The sequence below is a fragment of the Bos indicus x Bos taurus genome, chromosome 4, assembly GCF_003369695.1.
Source record: "Bos indicus x Bos taurus breed Angus x Brahman F1 hybrid chromosome 4, Bos_hybrid_MaternalHap_v2.0, whole genome shotgun sequence".
In the NCBI taxonomy this organism is placed as follows: domain Eukaryota; kingdom Metazoa; phylum Chordata; class Mammalia; order Artiodactyla; family Bovidae; genus Bos; species Bos indicus x Bos taurus.
The window spans coordinates 49,614,806-49,632,253 of NC_040079.1; the positions used below are offsets into that span (position 1 = coordinate 49,614,806).

At 39.8% G+C, this 17,448-nt stretch overlaps 1 non-coding gene across 1 annotated transcript; it reads left to right on the forward strand.

The window, feature by feature from the left end:
- Nucleotides 1-400: 400 nt before the first annotated feature.
- Nucleotides 401-507, forward strand: LOC113891966. The gene has a single exon (XR_003510940.1). It is a non-coding gene; the product is annotated as a U6 spliceosomal RNA (small nuclear RNA).
- The last annotated feature ends 16,941 nt before the right edge of the window (nucleotides 508-17,448 follow it).

Below are 17,448 nucleotides of genomic sequence, written 5' to 3' on the forward strand. Positions count from 1 at the left end.
GTGACAATAAATTTGAAAATTTAGTGGAATAAACTCCAGAGGGAAAAAAGACAACAGTTTACCAAAACTGACATAAGAATAGAAAATCTGAGTACTCTTATGTCCATTCAATCTAAAATTTAAAAACTTCCCACAATAAAAATCACATACATGATTTCAATCATGATTTCTTACACAAACATTTTCAGAGAGTAGAAAAAGAAGAAATCCTTTTTTCAACTTTTCTATGAAGACCTTAACTTTGATATCAGAACCTGGTATAAGAATATTACGATGCAAAACTCCTAAGCAAGATATTAATGAATCAAATCTAATAATAGAGCAAAAAGATAATATATCATGACCAAGTGGGATTTTCTTCAGGAATGTAAAATTGGCTTATTCTAAAATCAAGTAATTCATGCTCGCTTCGGCAGCACATATACTAAAATTGGAACAATACAAAGAAGATTAGCGTGGCCCCTGCGCAAGGATAACACGCAAATTCATGAAGCGTTCCATATTTTTTTGGGAACACATGTACACCCGTGGCGGATTCATGTTGATGTATGGCAAAACCAATACAATACTGTAAAGTAATTAGCCTCCAATTAAAATAAATAAATAAAATCAAGTAATTCATCATATTAACAGAATAAAGGAGAAGGAAATATGTGCATCTCAAATACACTCTGTATCTCAAGTATGCTCACAAACAAAGCATTTCACACATTAAAAAAAAGGCCCTTGGCAAATTCAATTGTTCATGATCTTAAAAAAAGAAGAAAACTATCAGCAAACAAGGAACAGCAGAGAAAGTCCTTAATCTGATAAAGGATATAAACAAAACTCTACATTTAAAACTAGCCTTTCTATTCATTTTCTATTCATTTTTATACTAGAGCACGTAAAAGTGATAAAGAATCCACCTGCCAATGCAGGAGACATGAGTTCAATCCCTGGATCTGGAAGATCTCCTGAAGGAGGGCATGGCAACCCACTCCAGTATTCTTGCCTGGAGAATTCCATGGAAAGAGGAGCCTGGTGGGCTACAGTCCATGGGGTCACAAAAGAGTCGGACACAACTGAGCTACTAAACAACAGTGTAAAAGTACAATAAGGCGAGAGAAAGAAAAGTAAAGACCAGAAAGAAAAAAGTAAAACATCAGGGTTCATGGAGGACATGATTAAGTATACAAAGAGAATCAAGTGAAGCTTCAGTTTATTAATTTAGCAAGATTGTTGGATATAAAACATGATTATATAGTTATGTAATATTAAAATTTTTTTAATGTCAACTACAATAGCACCAAAAATCATAAAATACCGAGGAATAAGTATAACAAAAAATTTGCAATATCTATATACCAAAATGACAAAACACTGCAAAGGCAAAATTTTGAAAGACTTAGATTAAGAGATAGACAGTTTTCATGGATTAGAAGGCTCAATTTTGTTAGAATGGTTATTCTCCCTAATTAACTTGTAAAATTGATGCAAACCATATCAAAACCTCAGCAGGCTTTCTGTGGCAACTAAATTTCTGAACTCAAAGTTTAACGAATTACCTGAAACAATGAAAACAATCTTAAAACAATGGCTGGATTTTTCTAGAGTGGCTTAAACCTCTGTGAAATTTTATTGTTTGTTCTTTTTGTGAAAGGTAGCTTTTACACGGAGAAGGCAATGGCACCCCACTCCAGTACTCTTGCCTGGAAAATCCCATGGACGGAGGAGCCTGGTGGGCTGCAGTCCATGGGGTCGCTTAGAGTCGGATACGACTGAGCGACTTCGCTTTCACTTTTCACTTTAATGCATTGGAGAAGGAAATGGCAACCCACTCCAGTGTTCTTGCCTGGAGAATCCCAGGGACAGGGAAGCCTGGTGGGCTGCCGTCTATGGGGTTGCACAGAGTCGGACACGACTGAAGCGACTTAGCACAGCACAGCTTTTACACACACACACACAAAATAGCAACCTTTCCTGCAGAGAAAGAGAGAGGTGTAGGTGTAATTGTGTATGTGTGTCCCATGAGTATGAATATATAAATTCATGAAGTTCTGGATATACGTATACATTTCTTCCTAAAAAGACATTGAAAGGTACCTTTTACTTCTCTTAGGAACATAATGAAGGTAAGAGGACTATAGCAGCATCAGTTTTGTCTAAAAGAAACAGATTTTCTAAGAAAATATAGATTGTATATGCAACTTGACATTTGAAGACAGACACTTTTACCGAAATGCAGAGTACATCATGAGAAACACTGGGCTGGAGAAAGCACAAGCTGGAATCAAGATTGCCGGGAGAAATATCAATAACCTCAGATATTCAGGTGACACCACCCTTATGGCAGACAGTGAAGAAGAACTAAAGAGCCTCTTAGTGAAAATGAAGGAAGAGAGTGAAAAAGTTGGCTTAAAGCTCAACATTCAGAAAACTAAGATCATGGCATCTGGTCCCAAGAAGGGGATACAGTGGAAACAGTGGCTGACTATTTTTGGGGGCTCCAAAATCACTGCAGATGGTGATTGCATGAAATTAAAAGACACTTACTCCTTGAAAGGAAAGTTACGACCAACCTAGATAGCATATTAAAAACCAGAGACATTACTTTGTCAACAAAGGTCAGTCTAGTCAAGGCTATGGTTTTTCTAGTGGTCATGTATGGATGTGAGAGTTGGACTATAAAGCAAGCTGAACATCTAAGAATTGATGCTTTTGAACTGTGGTGTTGGAGAAGACTCTTGAAAGTGCCATGGACTACAAGGAGATCCAACAAGTCCATCCTAAAGGAGATCAGTCCTGGGTGTTCATCGGAAGGACTGATGTTGAAGTTGAAACTCCAATACTTTGGCCACCTGATGCGAAGAGCTGACTCATTTGAATAGACCCTGATGCTGGGAAAGATTGAAGGCGGGAGGAGAAGGGGATGACAGAGGATGAAATGGTTGGATGGCATCACCGACACATTGGACATGGGTTTGGGTGGACTCCGGGAGTTGGTAATGGACAGGGAGGCCTGGTGTGCTGCGATTCATGGGGTTGCAAAGAGTCGGATATGACTGAGCGACTGAACTGACTGACTGAAGTGACTTTTACCAATGAAATGAAAAAAAAAACTGAAATGAGAAGCCTGCGTACCGTAACTTGAGAAAGCCCCCACTCACTGAAACTAGAGAAAGAGCCCGCATAGTAACAAAAACCCAGCACAGCCAAAAATAAATAAATACATAAATAATTTTTAAAACTATAATATAAAATAAAAATTGAATTAAAAATTTTAAAATAGAAAAATAAAGTTTTATTGGCACACAGCAATGCATACCCTTTTAGGTATTTTCTATGTCAGCTTCCATCTTCAAAGCAAAGCTGAGTGGTTGCAAGAGTCTATATGGTCTATAACATCTGAAGTATTTACTGTCTGACCCTTTACAGAAGTTTCAGACCCTGATCCTAAGTCCTCACAAAACCATTTTTCCCTTGAAATACTTCCAAGTAAGTAGTTTTTTTTGCCACAACCCTAGTTTCTTGGCTAGTACTATTGCTGTTTACCCAAGCCACATGGACCTATCTCTACAGAGGCAGAGACTAGCAGGGAATTTATCAATTGCCTTTAGTCAAAATAAGTAGCCTACCACGACTCATATTTTCTCTCCAGCAATTGTAGCTGTAATATGAAATGTTCAAACTCCATCTCGCATCTCTCCACTCATTTATTTCTTGTCAATAGACAAGAAAGTTCTTAAGAAGTTTCCATGTCTATTCAGGTCAAGGTGAAGTGAAACTGTGAACACCACTGAGTTCCTCGTAGATGGTAATATCTGACAAAAAAAAAAAAAAAACAAGGAAATCTAGTTGGGGGTTGAATTCCCTATTTTGTTGAATAACCAAATCATTACTGAAATGTCACTTGATTTTTTAATTGGGTAATATAGCAATAAAAAGGAAAATGGCACTAATAAAACACTCTACCCACATTTTTCAGTTTTCTTCTTTGTTAGTGCATCAAAATTTGGAAAACACCATGCATCCTGTGAAGGCTATACCTCTCAAAAATTTTCTGTGTAACATCACACTGACATAGTGGGAAAAACCAGAAGGGAGTGAGCAGGAGACCTCTTACACACACACACACACACACACACACACACACCTCTAACCAAAAAAAAAAAGGAATCCAAAAGCAGTAACCAATCCCAAAATGCCAGGAAGCGGGGTTATAAATTTAACACAAACAGCTCCCTCTTTAAATTCCCAGTCCATTTATCAAATTTTAAAAACTAAATGACAAGTTAAGATTATTAGTCAAAATATATAAATAAATCACCTTACATATGTTATTTCCAAGGTCTGTGAATGATTTCACAGTGGTTAGTTGCAATAAGTGAATACACAGGCAACCTGGGCTCAGGAGTGAAGCTAGTCCAGGTAAAACTGGAAACCTACCAATTCCCAGACAGCGCAATTAGCTCCTAGAGCAGATGCCAATGCGGGGCTGCACACAGGGGCCTTTAAGAAGTCATTTGGTGAGATTTCTCTCACAAGGCGGCACTGACATCTTACTCGTTGCTTGGTGCATGATGCCCTGCACACAATCCCATTGTTTATAGAAAGAACTTTTTTTTCAACATCTCCAAAAAGCATGGATTAAGTCAACTCATCATAAATTCCTTCTGTGAGAGACCAACTTACGGAAAAACTTTTCTAAAATATGGTTTGTCAAATGTGTTGGGTTTTAACAAAATGCCAAGATCTGGGAGTCATAAATTATCTGGTGGAATGGGAGGCCTCTCAGAGAATGAGGAATGTTGGAGTTCTGTGTTCAAGATGAATTGCTGGAAAATTCTCCATCTTAAAAATCAGTCCTGTTCTTTACCTGCTTAGGTTTACACAACAGCCAATGTTACAGCTCTTATGTGGTTGCTGAATGCCAAATATAAACAGAAAAACAAGAAAAAAAAAATTCTTTGAGATGTTCCTCTCAATTGGTCCAGAGCCAGATCTGCCAGGGAGCCTTGCTGCCCTCCTGGCATCATTCTGTAGCTGCCGTTAATAGCATTATTGGTGTTGGAACAAAGCCAGCTGTCTTCCTTTTCAAACCAATTTGTCTGATAGCATGGATTATTGTGTTAGGTAATCTGTCACTTCTCAAAAACACCCAGCTTTAATGTCCTTTCCACATATACTGCTCTTTGAACATTTGAAGGCATTTTGGTGGCAGCAGCCCAGGTCCGACTTATTCATCTCAAAATAAGCCACCATCATTTGGCACCTTCTCAGCTAAACAACAAAAGCCCTTTTAAATATAGACCTACGGACATCTGACTTTCTTGACATTACTTAACGCAGCACACATAAACATTCAAGGCAAATCTACACCAGCCCAGGAAAGTGATCCCCTCGTGTACCGAAAAATCATCTGTGACTCAATTACATGAGGAGTTCCTGTGAAGGCTACAGGAAGGCAGGGAATTTCCTTAGTTCTCTGCTCCACTTGGTGAGCATAGACTGGAAATGGGAATCTTTATTTTTTTTTTTCTTTTGGGGGGAATATTTCAACCGTGCCCTCCAAAGGAAATACAGGCTATTTTCAAGAAAGACATTCACTACTTGGAGGTCTGAGTCCTGGTCTCACATTTCTCTAAGGAAGTTTCCCTAATTCAAGAGCTGCTATCTGAAATTGGGTTAAAAAACAACACTCTTTCTTCTATACCGTGCATGTGTCTGTTTGAAATCGCATTTCTGTGCAGGCCAGAGCACTGACTTCAGTCGCTTGATCAAACATGATTTATTTCTCAAACTTTACAAGTTCCTCAAGAGGTTGCTCCAAGCCAGTGCAGAAGCTTCAACAAGAGCCAGGCCCCAGTCTTACCGGGTTCATCCTTATGCTTCTGACCTCAGGTCACGAGATGGCAGTCTACCCCCAGCCCTTCATCCCAGCAGAAAGAAAAGCGGAGAAGAAGGTGACATCTGCCTACACCAGAAAAGCAAAATCTTTGCCTCAAGTCCTCAGTGAATTGCTACTAATATCTCATAGGGGAAACTGGGAACTTAGGGGCTGTACATTATCAGCAAGATAGAAGGGGAAGACTGTTGGAAAGGTTTCTAGCAGAGCCCACCACAGCGCATGCTCAGTTACATACCTCTACCCAGAGGGGAAGGCCATACTCAGACTTCATCAAGACAGGCTATCTTTTCCAAGACTTCAGGAGCACCAGAGATATTCACCTCCTGAGAGAGAGGATTTTGAACTCAGTTCCTAGGGGGTGAAATCCTGAGCTATATCACGACTTACACAAAGTGGGCAATTACGGAATCAATATTTATTGTTGTTCAGTCTCTCAGTCATATCTGACTCTTTGCGACCCCATGGGCTGCAGTATGCCAGGCTTCCCTGTCCTTCACCATCTTCCGGAGCTTGCTCAAACTCATGTCCATTGAGTCAGTGATGCCATCTCATCCTCTGTCGTCCCCTTCTCCTCCTGCCTTCTATCTTTCCCAGCATTAGGGTGTTTTCCAGTGAGTTGGCTCTTTGCATCAGGTGGCCAAAGTATGGGTATGATCACTATGATATCAATATAATCACTAGTAATTCTGGAAGCAAGTAGCTTCAGGATTTTCTCATACAAAATGGACATAAAACAGGAACCAAAGACATCATTATTTTTTTTAAATCAATTTTCTAAAACTCTTCACTTTCTCATTGAAACTATCAGATTACCTGGTGGTGGTAGTTTAGTCACTAAGTCACGTCTGATTCTCTGCAACTCCACAACTGTAGCCTGCCAGTCTCCTCTGTCAGTGGGGTTTCCCTGGAAAGAATACTGGAGTGGGTTGCCATTTCTTTCTCCAGAGGATCTCCCCAACTTAGGGATCGAACCCATGTCTCCTGCTTGGCAGGTGGATTCTTTACCACTGAGCCACCTGGAAAGTCCATCAAACTACACAGTCCTGTGGAAAAGAACAACTTCCTGGTTCAATATATTACAAAAAGTACTTCCTACGAATCAAAAAGAAAAGGAGTGGACTTCTTTGGTGGTCCAGTGATTAAGACTCTGTGCTTCCCATACAGGGGCCATGGGTTCGATCCCTGGTCGGGAAACTAAGATCCCACATGCCATATAGCATGGCTTAAAAAAATAAATAACTTAAAAAAAAAAAAAAACAAGAAAGGAGGGAAGGAGAAAGAGAAGATAGAAGATATTTATTCTATTTATAAAACAAAAGAATAAGAGGGTGATTATTCACTTTAACAAATGGATTTCCCTTAATGATTTGTATGACATGATTCCCCAATATCTTTACAGTACCCAATGTATATGCCTCTTTATAGGAATGCTTGTGCTTCATAAGGGCTTCCCTGGTGGCTCAGTTGGTAAAGAATCCACCTGCAATGCAGGAGACCTGGGTTCAATCCCCAGGTCAGGAAGATCCCCTAGAGAAGGGAATACAACCCATTCCAGTATTCTTGCCTGGAGAATTCCACAGACAGAGGAGCCTGGTGAGCTACAGTCCATGAGGTCACAATGAGTCAGACACGACTAAGAGAACAACACTTGGTACAAGACTGGTGACTCATAAAGCTGATAATAGATACACAGGGGTTTGTTATGGTTTGTTCTCTCCTTTCGTTTTGGTTAGAAATTTTACACGACAGTTTCTTTAAAAGATTTGCCTCTAGAAAAGGAAAAGTTTTGATTTCCTCTTTAAAAAAATGTTTAATTCCCCCTCTTCTAACTTAAAGGGGAACCTGCTGTGTAAAGACCACGTCTAGCTCAGTAGGAAAATGCAGAATGGGAACTGGTTAATTCATAAAACCTGTTTTCAAATACAGCAAAATGGTTTCCATTGTGCAAAATGAGCACTCTTTCAAGAATATTTAAAAGCATCAGTTCAGTTCAGTTCAGTCGCTCAGTCGTGTCTGACTCTTTGCGACCCCATGAATCGCCAGGCCTCCCTGTCCATCACCAACTCCCGGAGTTCACTCAGACTCACGTCCATCGAGTCAGTGATGCCATCCAGCCATCTCATCCTCTGTCGTCCCCTTCTCCTCCTGCCCCCAATCCCTCCCAGCATCAGAGATTTTTCCAATGAGTCAACTCTTCGCATGAGGTGGCCCAAGTACTGGAGTTTCAGCTTTAGCATCATTCCTTCCAATTTAAAAGCATAGGAACATGTTATTATGGTCAGAGATGCTATCTGATTTCCAAAAGAATCTCTTTGGAAATTATATCCCCAAGAGCCTGTCTCCTCCTCTCAGTGGGACTATAGCCCTTGATGCTCAAAGCGCATGACAAACACTGTGCTCCTCTTCCCAACATCCCTTATCAACAGCAAGTTGAAGAAATTTTTTCCTCTCACTTTCCTAGAACAAAATTCTTAGAAGTCTGTGACTTCCGCAAACCATATTTTGTATCTAACAGACTCAACCATGACTTTTATTTTTTTAAACATTTAGCCACACCCAAATTTATTTCCTTTTACCTTACCATCCACAGTACCATTCCTCAGTTATATCTATCATTGTTTGAATTCCTGAGATGAAACTATTTCCATACTGTTTGCCTTGAGATTTCTCTTGTTTTAAAAGAGTTCATTTACTCACCTCCCAACCTTCCCAAACCCTCAAGACAAGTGTTTTCTTAAGTTCAGTTACTCCTTCAGAGGCACATAAAGAACTTTTGTATTCATTGCTATTCGGTTGCAATGCAAACCAACTTGCCCTTTTCCTGATCACTCACAGAAAGGTCTTCTTCCAAATGATAACAGACCTTAAGCACAAACCATTGTATTTCCAAATTATTAATGTATGGCCAAGAAACCTAACCAAATGTTTCTGGGATGAAAAATAAGTTAGCAACATTAATTAATGAAATTCATTAATCTTGGAACTGAAGGCCCAAGACAGTCACAATTTTTTTCCTTGATAGTTCTATTTGGAACACTATAAAAACACTTCAACTTTATTATTACAAGGCCAGAATTGGATTGACACGTGAAAATAAAGTGTTAGCTTAAAAATAGAAATTTGTCCATCAAGATAGCTTGCAAAGCAAAACAGACCTATGGGCAGCTACTACAGTCTTTGTATATATTATCAAATTTGTGGTGGGAAAATGTTAGAAGCCTTAGTTCTGGTTAATAATTCTTGCCCATATCTGTATGAGATGTAAATTAAATACACATGGTTAGCCCAATTCTGCCTTTTGTAGATAAAAGCACCAAAAAAGAAAATATTGGCAGTTCTCTGTACTCAACCAGAGCAGCTTAATTTGCACCATACTTTGCCACATCAGCAGAAATGGGGTCCCCAGAAGCATGTAACCCATGAAGAAGCTGCTAATATTGGGAGAATTGAGGAACAAAGTCTCACCAAACAGCATGATGTCCTGGTCACCAGGCCAGTATGGTATTGTAAACCCATTAAAAAAAAAAAAAAAAAAACTGTTCCAAAAACAAATTTTAACAACTATAAATCTGAATAGCTCTTACAGCTACCAAAGCTTCTTCTCTGAGAGTCCTGCCACTTGAAATATAAATCCTCCCAGGCCCCTGGTGAGCGGTAGCCCTGGTTTAAGGAATGTCTCCAGTATTAACAGCCTATTTTTATGCTTTAAAAAAATCATTAGATGGCCACCAAAGTGGATTTTGGAGCAAATACTCTTTGTTTTAAGAACGTCAGACTTTATTAAAAGCTTATGAAGAAAAAAAGGAAAGGTCCACAGCAGGGCACATGTAATAGGTATGAAATGCAGAAATACCCCGGACAAAGACCCGCACGTGACAACGTTCTTGGAAAGAGGGCTTGTCTTCAAGAGATGCTAACTAGGGTAATGTTCGTACCTCCGATTTATTCCCATCAGGGCACTCTGGCAGAGGACTAAGTGCTAGGACTTGCCTTGTACCCTAGAGAAAGCTCAGTGTTGTTATGTTTATGAACTAAACACACGCATTCTATGTAGAGCAGTGCTGAATTGGAGCCAAAGTGGCAGTGACACCTACTTGATGGGTAGCAATGCTGAGCACAACTTGGGCTCATTGGAGTGATGTGCTGGAAAACTGGTAGAATGTAATCCAAAGAATTTCTTTGGGAAATTCTATGGAGATGGGAATGGAAATGCTAAGATGGAAAGATTTTATGGAAACACTTTGGGGAAGCCATACCCCTGGCAGCACTTACAGACAGACACCATGGCCAAGTCGTTCATCCAACAAAAAAATAAGCATCCCACAAAATCCAGCAGCTGTCAGACTCACAAGACTGCAAGGAGCTAAAGAAAGTCTCGAAGCCCAGCTCATGCCTCCTCCTCATGTCTCCCCCAACATCTTGAGAGTTGACACCTTTTTAACATCATCCATTACTCACTACAGGACTGTGAGTAGGTTAGTTGCTTTGTTTTGTTGTTTTTTCTCTTTCATATTTGCCTCCACCCTTGCTTAAAATTTCTAAGAGATAAGACATTGTAAGTATGGCTCCACAAAGCTATCTCTGGGAGGAGCCCTAAAGAGATTTCAGAGCACGGTCTGAAAATACTCATAGGAGGCAACAGAACATTGTAGAGAAGACATGTAATTTGGAGTTAGAAATGGATTTGAATTCTGAATCTGCTCAAGTCATAAAGAATTGCAGTCACTAAATTCTTTTATCCAAAACCTACCTCAGTTTTTCTTTATCACATCACATTAGTGTATATCTCTGGTTGCCACTCGAAGTATCATTGGGCTTAGAAATACATTGCTTTCCAGATGTGAACTATAATATTAATACACAGGATGAATCACTGACTTAATGGACATGATTTTGTGCAAACTCCAGGAGATAGTGAAGGACAGGGAAGCCTGACCTGCTGCAGTCTATGAGGCTGCAAAGAGTCGGACATGACTTAGCAACTGAACAACAATACAGGATGAATAAACAACAAGGTCCTACTATAAAGCACAGGGAACTATATTCAATATCCTGCGATAAGCCATAATGGAAAAGAATATGAAAAAGAACAAATATGTATATATATAATTGAATTACTTTGCTGTACAGCAAAAATTAACACAACATGGTAAATCAACTATATTTCAATAGAATAATTTTTTTTTTCAAACGCACACATTGTTCTCATAACTTGCAGACTATAGGCACAAGAGAAAGCATTTGCTGGTTTCCCAGTTTGAGAATTGGCTATAAATCAGTAACAGAAAATCAACTCATCAAAAACTAATTTGTTGAAAATCAACTGCTAAATAATCCATTTTGCTAAATGTTCAATTCACTAAATTTTCCAAGCTTACTGACTTATTAAAAACGTTTTCTTTCAACTATTTGTAGAGTTTGCAGAAATTTGTATTGGACAAAATGACTTTTAAAAACCATTGAAATAAGATTTCTTCAAAGTTATAATAACTGTGTTTCATTTTCTCTTCACAACATAGTAAGGAATATTCTATTAGTCAAAAGGAAAGACTCACAAGATAATTTGGTCTCCTTATGAATATATTTAAAGTTAAGAAAATATATTTCATTGTTAACTAAGATTTCATTTTTCAAGGTAATCTTTTGGTTTATAGTGATCTCTTTCTCATTTTCTTTTCTATAACTTTGTCTTATTCCAAGTTCTAGTCAAGAATCTGCCACTTAAGGGAATTAAGAGGCACAAACTACTATGTATAAAATAAGTAAGCTATAAGGATATATTAGATGACACTGGGAATATAGTCAATATTTTATGATAACTATAAGTAGAGTTCTGCTGCTGCTGCTAAGTCACTTCAGTTGTGCCCTACTCTGTGTGATCCCACAAATGGCAGCCACCAGGCTCCCCCGTCTCTGGGATTCTCCAGGCAAGAACACTGGAGTGAGTTGCCATTTCCTTCTCCAATGCATGAAAGTGAAAAGTGAAAGGGAAGTTGCTCAGTCCTGTCCGACTCTTAGCGACCCCATGGACTGCAGCCTACCAGGCTCCTCCATCCATGGGATTTTCCAGGCAAAGTACTGGAGTGGGGTGCCATTGCCTTCTCGGTAAGTAGAGTTCAGTTCAATTCATTTCAGTTCAGTCGCTCAGTCATGTCCAACTCTTTGCAACCCCATGAACCGCAGCACTCCAGGCCTCCCTGTCCATCACCAACTCCCAGAGTTCACCCACACCCATGTCCATTGAGTCAGTATAGAGTATAAGTAGAGTATAACCTTTAAAGTTGTAAATCACTATGTTTTACATTCAAAACTTATATAATATTGTATATTAATTATACTTCAATAAAAACTTAAAATTAAATAAAATTTATTTAAAAAAGAATTTGTCACTTAGTCTCTGGTTAGCCCTGGCCAAGTTAATTCATCTTTCTGTGCTTTAATTTCCCTAGTTGCGAAATAGGAATAAAAATAGCCTCTACTTCATAGAGTTTTGAATAAGAACAATCTAGTATATTAGCATATGTAAAGAGTTTAGAGAAGTTTCCCAGGTGGCACTAGTGGTAAAGAACCCACCTGCAAATGCAGGAGACATAAGAGATGTGGATTTGAACCCTGGATTGGGAATATCCTCTGTAGGAGGTCATGGCAACCCACTCAAGTATCTTTGTCTGAAAAATCCCATGGACAGAGAAGCCTGGGATACTACAGTCAATAGGGTTGCACAGAGTCAGTCACAACTGAAGCAACTTAGCACACATGTGCAGAGTTTAGAACAGCAATTGATACATAGTGAGGCTCAAATGAATGTAAACTATTTTGGCTTTTTAAAAAATACTGTATTAGAGCATTATTTTCAACACTTGGGTCACCTTACATGAGTTTTGCAAACTCTCAATTTTGTTTCACTCTATACCCACCACCCCCAGAAAATATCCCGTTCTGCCTGTCCTGTACTGTGATAGAATCTTAAATTAGTCTCTCCAAAAGCCTGTGTTTACATCCACATCCCCACTAGACTGGGCCGAGGCCAGTGTCCATTCATCACTGAATGCCTGCTTGCACCGCGTTCAGTGCTTGCTGAACTTCCCATAAGCCTTTGCCAGGTGAACAGGTAAATGGTACGAATGGACAGCATATCTTAGGATGGGTCCCATGACTAGCGTCCAGGCTCATCCCTTTGTTGTTGCCTCTTACTGGCTTCTGTTTCAAAGGGTAGCCTTTTTGTGAACTTCTGCCCTCATTCTGGAATATACTGTCCTATGTGCAATCAATTCTTGTCTGCACTTAACACCAGCCCCCTTCCCTCCAAGCCAAGGACCAGTATTACTTTCCTAGGCACCCTCATTCTCAGAGGTGCTTTCCTGGGATGAGGTGTAAATTAATGCCAGCCTGACCACTCTGGGTCATTAAAGACCAGATGGTCATTTTTGCAAGAGAAGCAACTGAACCCTACTGGCCCGGACCAAATCCAACCTGGATAATTGTCTCCCGCCTACACAATATCCCCGCTCTCGTTTTCAGACACAGAAATGATTTTCACTTCATCCTCTAAAAGCTAGCCAGGCGAGACTGTGCTGGCTTTCACCTGACTGCTGTTGCTAGGGCGTGGTATAACGAAGCAGCATTTCTCAAGGCATGGGAGACGGGGGGTCAGGGGTGGGGGGCAGGTGGGGCTGTAAAGTGCTCTGGGGAAAGGGGGATGGGCAATGGAAACCTAAGCGCTTTAATAATACACTTGGAAAAATGAGACTTAGTCATGTTAAGTCAATACACTTCATCTCCCATTACATTTTTAAAGTGACAGGAGTGATCAGAAGTCCATTGTTTGTGCCTTTTTAAAAGTTTGAATTTGGAAATGAATGATCTTTTATTAGAATCATGGAAGTATGGCTGATTGCCAGTCTAGGTAGCCCCTGGAGTAGGTCCACTTTTGACAATAAAACTACTGATACATAAAGCAGTCATGGATGGTCTTTTGCTGGAAGAAATCCCACTTACTTCTTATTACTATGAGGGAAAGCTGAGGGAGCTGCTTGCTGAGCATGTAACTGCCTACACAGGAGAAGACCTGCTTAGCAAGATGAATGCAGGTCAGGCGATCTGACCATGAAGCATTCAGGGCCAAGTGCCAAGGTCAAGAGCACCCAGGGCTGACTGATTGGCACAAAAATAAACAGACCAAGCACGAGGCATAAGTGAGCAAGAACTGGTTAGGAACACCATCCTCAGAAGGCCTGCAAGTCCTGACCCTTTTGCATGAGATTATCCAGAGCACGCTGGATTCATTTGCAGGGGGAGAAATGCTCCTGAAGTGGTTTATGGTTATGTATTGGCTTGCCACTCTTGAAAACACCAGAGGCTCAGAACTCTCTACACTTCCTTTTGTGTCCTTGGCCAGACGTAAGGTTTGTATGGAATGGGCTGAAGCACATTTTCTGCACTCCAGAAAATGTCATGAGGCCTCAGAAGACCACTGCCTAGCTTATTGCAGGATCATAGGGGAGCCCTGACTTGCCCACAAACACATTCTCTTCACCCGTGGCCTTGGCTCAAAGCTGTCTTGGAGAAGCTATGTCTTGATACTTAGTAATAAAGCTTCCTGGGAAAGCAGGACTGCCAAAGTTTAAGTGGTGGGTTTTTATGACCAGGATTATGGTCCATTAAGGGACAAGGCTGAAAATACCAGCTCATTTCATTTTGATCTCTGGTCTAAGCTAAACCACCATTCTATTTCCAATTAAAGTTCCACAGAAAAAATGCTGATGTTTCTCCTCCAGAAACAACCTTCCTGGCATTTTCCCAAAAAACCTCCACCATAATTTGAAGCCACATGCTCACAGCATTGAGATTTTGTGGCTGTGTTTTCTCCAAGAACATAAACGACCTGTAAATAAAGTGAGTTTTTGACTGAGATTTTTTTGCATTTGAAAAGAGAAAATGTGAGACACATTCAAATTAAACCAGTTATGGGAACAGGATGCCATGTGGTAACAGGGAAATGGGGATTCGTCCCTTTGAGGATCTTCCTGGCTTTGTGTCACATGAAGCGGGGCAAGGTTGTCATAGTGAAGCCACCATGACTATAAAACGCAGTTCAGCTTCTACCTTTACTTTGCACCATGGCTCAGGGAATGGGCATCAATAACCTAGTTCCTCCGTTCTTTTCATACTGGTAAATTCCACTTACTGGACTCTTCTTGGCTAGAGAAAAGTCCCCTCCCTTCTAGACATGATGTTGTCATTTTTGAGAACAAGATATACAGGCATCTTAAGGGTATTCTAGACAAATCCTAATGAGTATGACCACTGGCAAGGAGCAAATTAGGACTTCCTATTAAACAGCTGAGGAAAACCTAGGTCTGCCCCAACCTTTGGGGAAATAAGGGGTCAATGTCATAAGCTAGTCTTTGGATTTTTTCCAATGATAAATAAAAAGTACTTGTGTAGCATATACTGAAATAAATTTCCATCTAACCAAAGAACTCTCATATCTATGCAAAAATCTCTCAAGGACTTTTTGAAATGAATTAAATAAAAGAACTAATGAGCTATTTTTTCAAGAAATATTGAAGAACCATACCAATAAAGTAATCGAATAGATTGTCAAATAAAAGTCATCTTCATATAAACAATGAGAAAGCCCAACATTTCCCAAGAAAGCTAAGAAATTTCTTCTTGAGAACATTTTTGCCAAGCCATGAGATTTCAAATAAACTCAAAATAAAAACAAATCACATGTTCCAAGGTTATCAGCTTTACATGTGTCCTGTTGTGTCAATGTATATCAGAAAACACAGTCACCTTTCTAAAAACATAGAGAAAAAAACATCCTTCATGAACAACAAGGACCAAATGTTTTAATAAATAACTAAGGACAAATGCAAATTCTAGCAACAACTATGATTTGAATCAAATTGTTTTCCTGTTTCTCCCCTTCTCTACCCATGGCCCACTCCAGAATACACTTGTCCCAAATGATGGCTTGGCTTATCTCTGGACAAGAGAGTGTGTGAGAAATTGTATTTCCATGGGGAAGATTTTCTTCTTGTCTTTACTCAAGCTTTAAGATGTTGAGGTTGGAGGAAAAGGAAAGATGACTGTAGGCTGTGAGTGTAGGTCATCACTTAGCTGGGAATTTGGTGAGGAAATCCTCCTGAGTAGAACAATCTTCTTCCAGATGGTGTTTAGAAGAGGAGAGATGGTGCCCTAGATAAAGTGAACCTAGAAAGCCGATGCTATTGAAATTTGAACTTGAAATCTGCTTTCATGTAATTGCATATAGACATATAAACTACGAACGGCCACCCAAACCCATAAATCTTCTCTTAAGCTATTATAACCTCAAGATAACTAAATGACCTGCTTGAATTTTCAGGGAGAATCAGTATTTGGTAGGAGGATATGTTAGTCTGCTCAGGTTGCCATAAAAAAGATCCTATAGACTGGGTGGCTTACACAACAGAAATTTATTTCTCACATTTCCAGAGACTGAAAGTCTGAGATCAAGGTGCCTGCAGCATCAGTGTCTGGTAAGAGCGCTTTCCTTGGATTGCAGACAGCTGTGTTCTAGCTGTGCCCTCACATGATAGGGAGCAAAAGTGAAAGAGAGAGAAATCGCCGATGTCTCTTCTGAAAAGGACACTAATCTCATTGGATCAGGACCCCACCTTCACAACCTCAATGAACCTGAATTACTTCTGTAAAGGCCCTGTGTCTGAATACAGCCACTCTGGAGGATCAGGACTTCAACATATGAATGGATAGGGAGGAACACAATTCAGTCCATAGCAGAGGGCTAATATTCAAAATATTTAACTATTGGCCCCAGGCACCAGCCAGTCAGAACAGATACTTGCCATCAGATGCCAGCTGGACTGGTGCATACCAGCAGAATATCCTGGATGAAACAAAAGAGGCAAAATCCTCCCTTTGGCGTCCTCCTGGAAAAATCTCCACTGTGCATGTAAAAGATAGCTTCTGTCACATAGTATACCACCCAAAAATGCAAAAATAGGTCTTATCCATTCATGTACAGAAGTAAACATGTTGCTTGATCAATAGAAACATTTTTTTGGCTGAGACACTCAGCATATAGGATCTTATTTTCCCTACCAGGGATTGAACCTGGGCCTCCTGCATCCCTGCATTGGAAGAGCAGGATCTTTTTTTTTTTTTTTTTTACTTTTATTGAAGGATAATTGCTTTACAGGATTTTGCTGTTTTCTGTCAAACCTCAATATGAATCACCCATAAGTATGCATATATCCCTCCCTTTTGAACCTCCCTCCCATCTCCCTCCCCATCGCACCCTTCTAAGTTGATACAGAGCCCCTGTTTGAGTTTCCTGAGCCATACAGCAAATTCCCGTTGGCTATCTATTTTACATATGGTAGTCTAAGTTTCATGTTACTCTTTCCTTACATCTCACCCTCTCCTCCCCTCTCCCCGTGTCCATAAGTCTATTCTCTGTGTCTGTTTCTCCCTTGTTGCCCTGTAAATAAATTCTTCAGTACCTTTTTTCTAGATTCCGTATATATGCGTTAGAATACGGTGTTTAT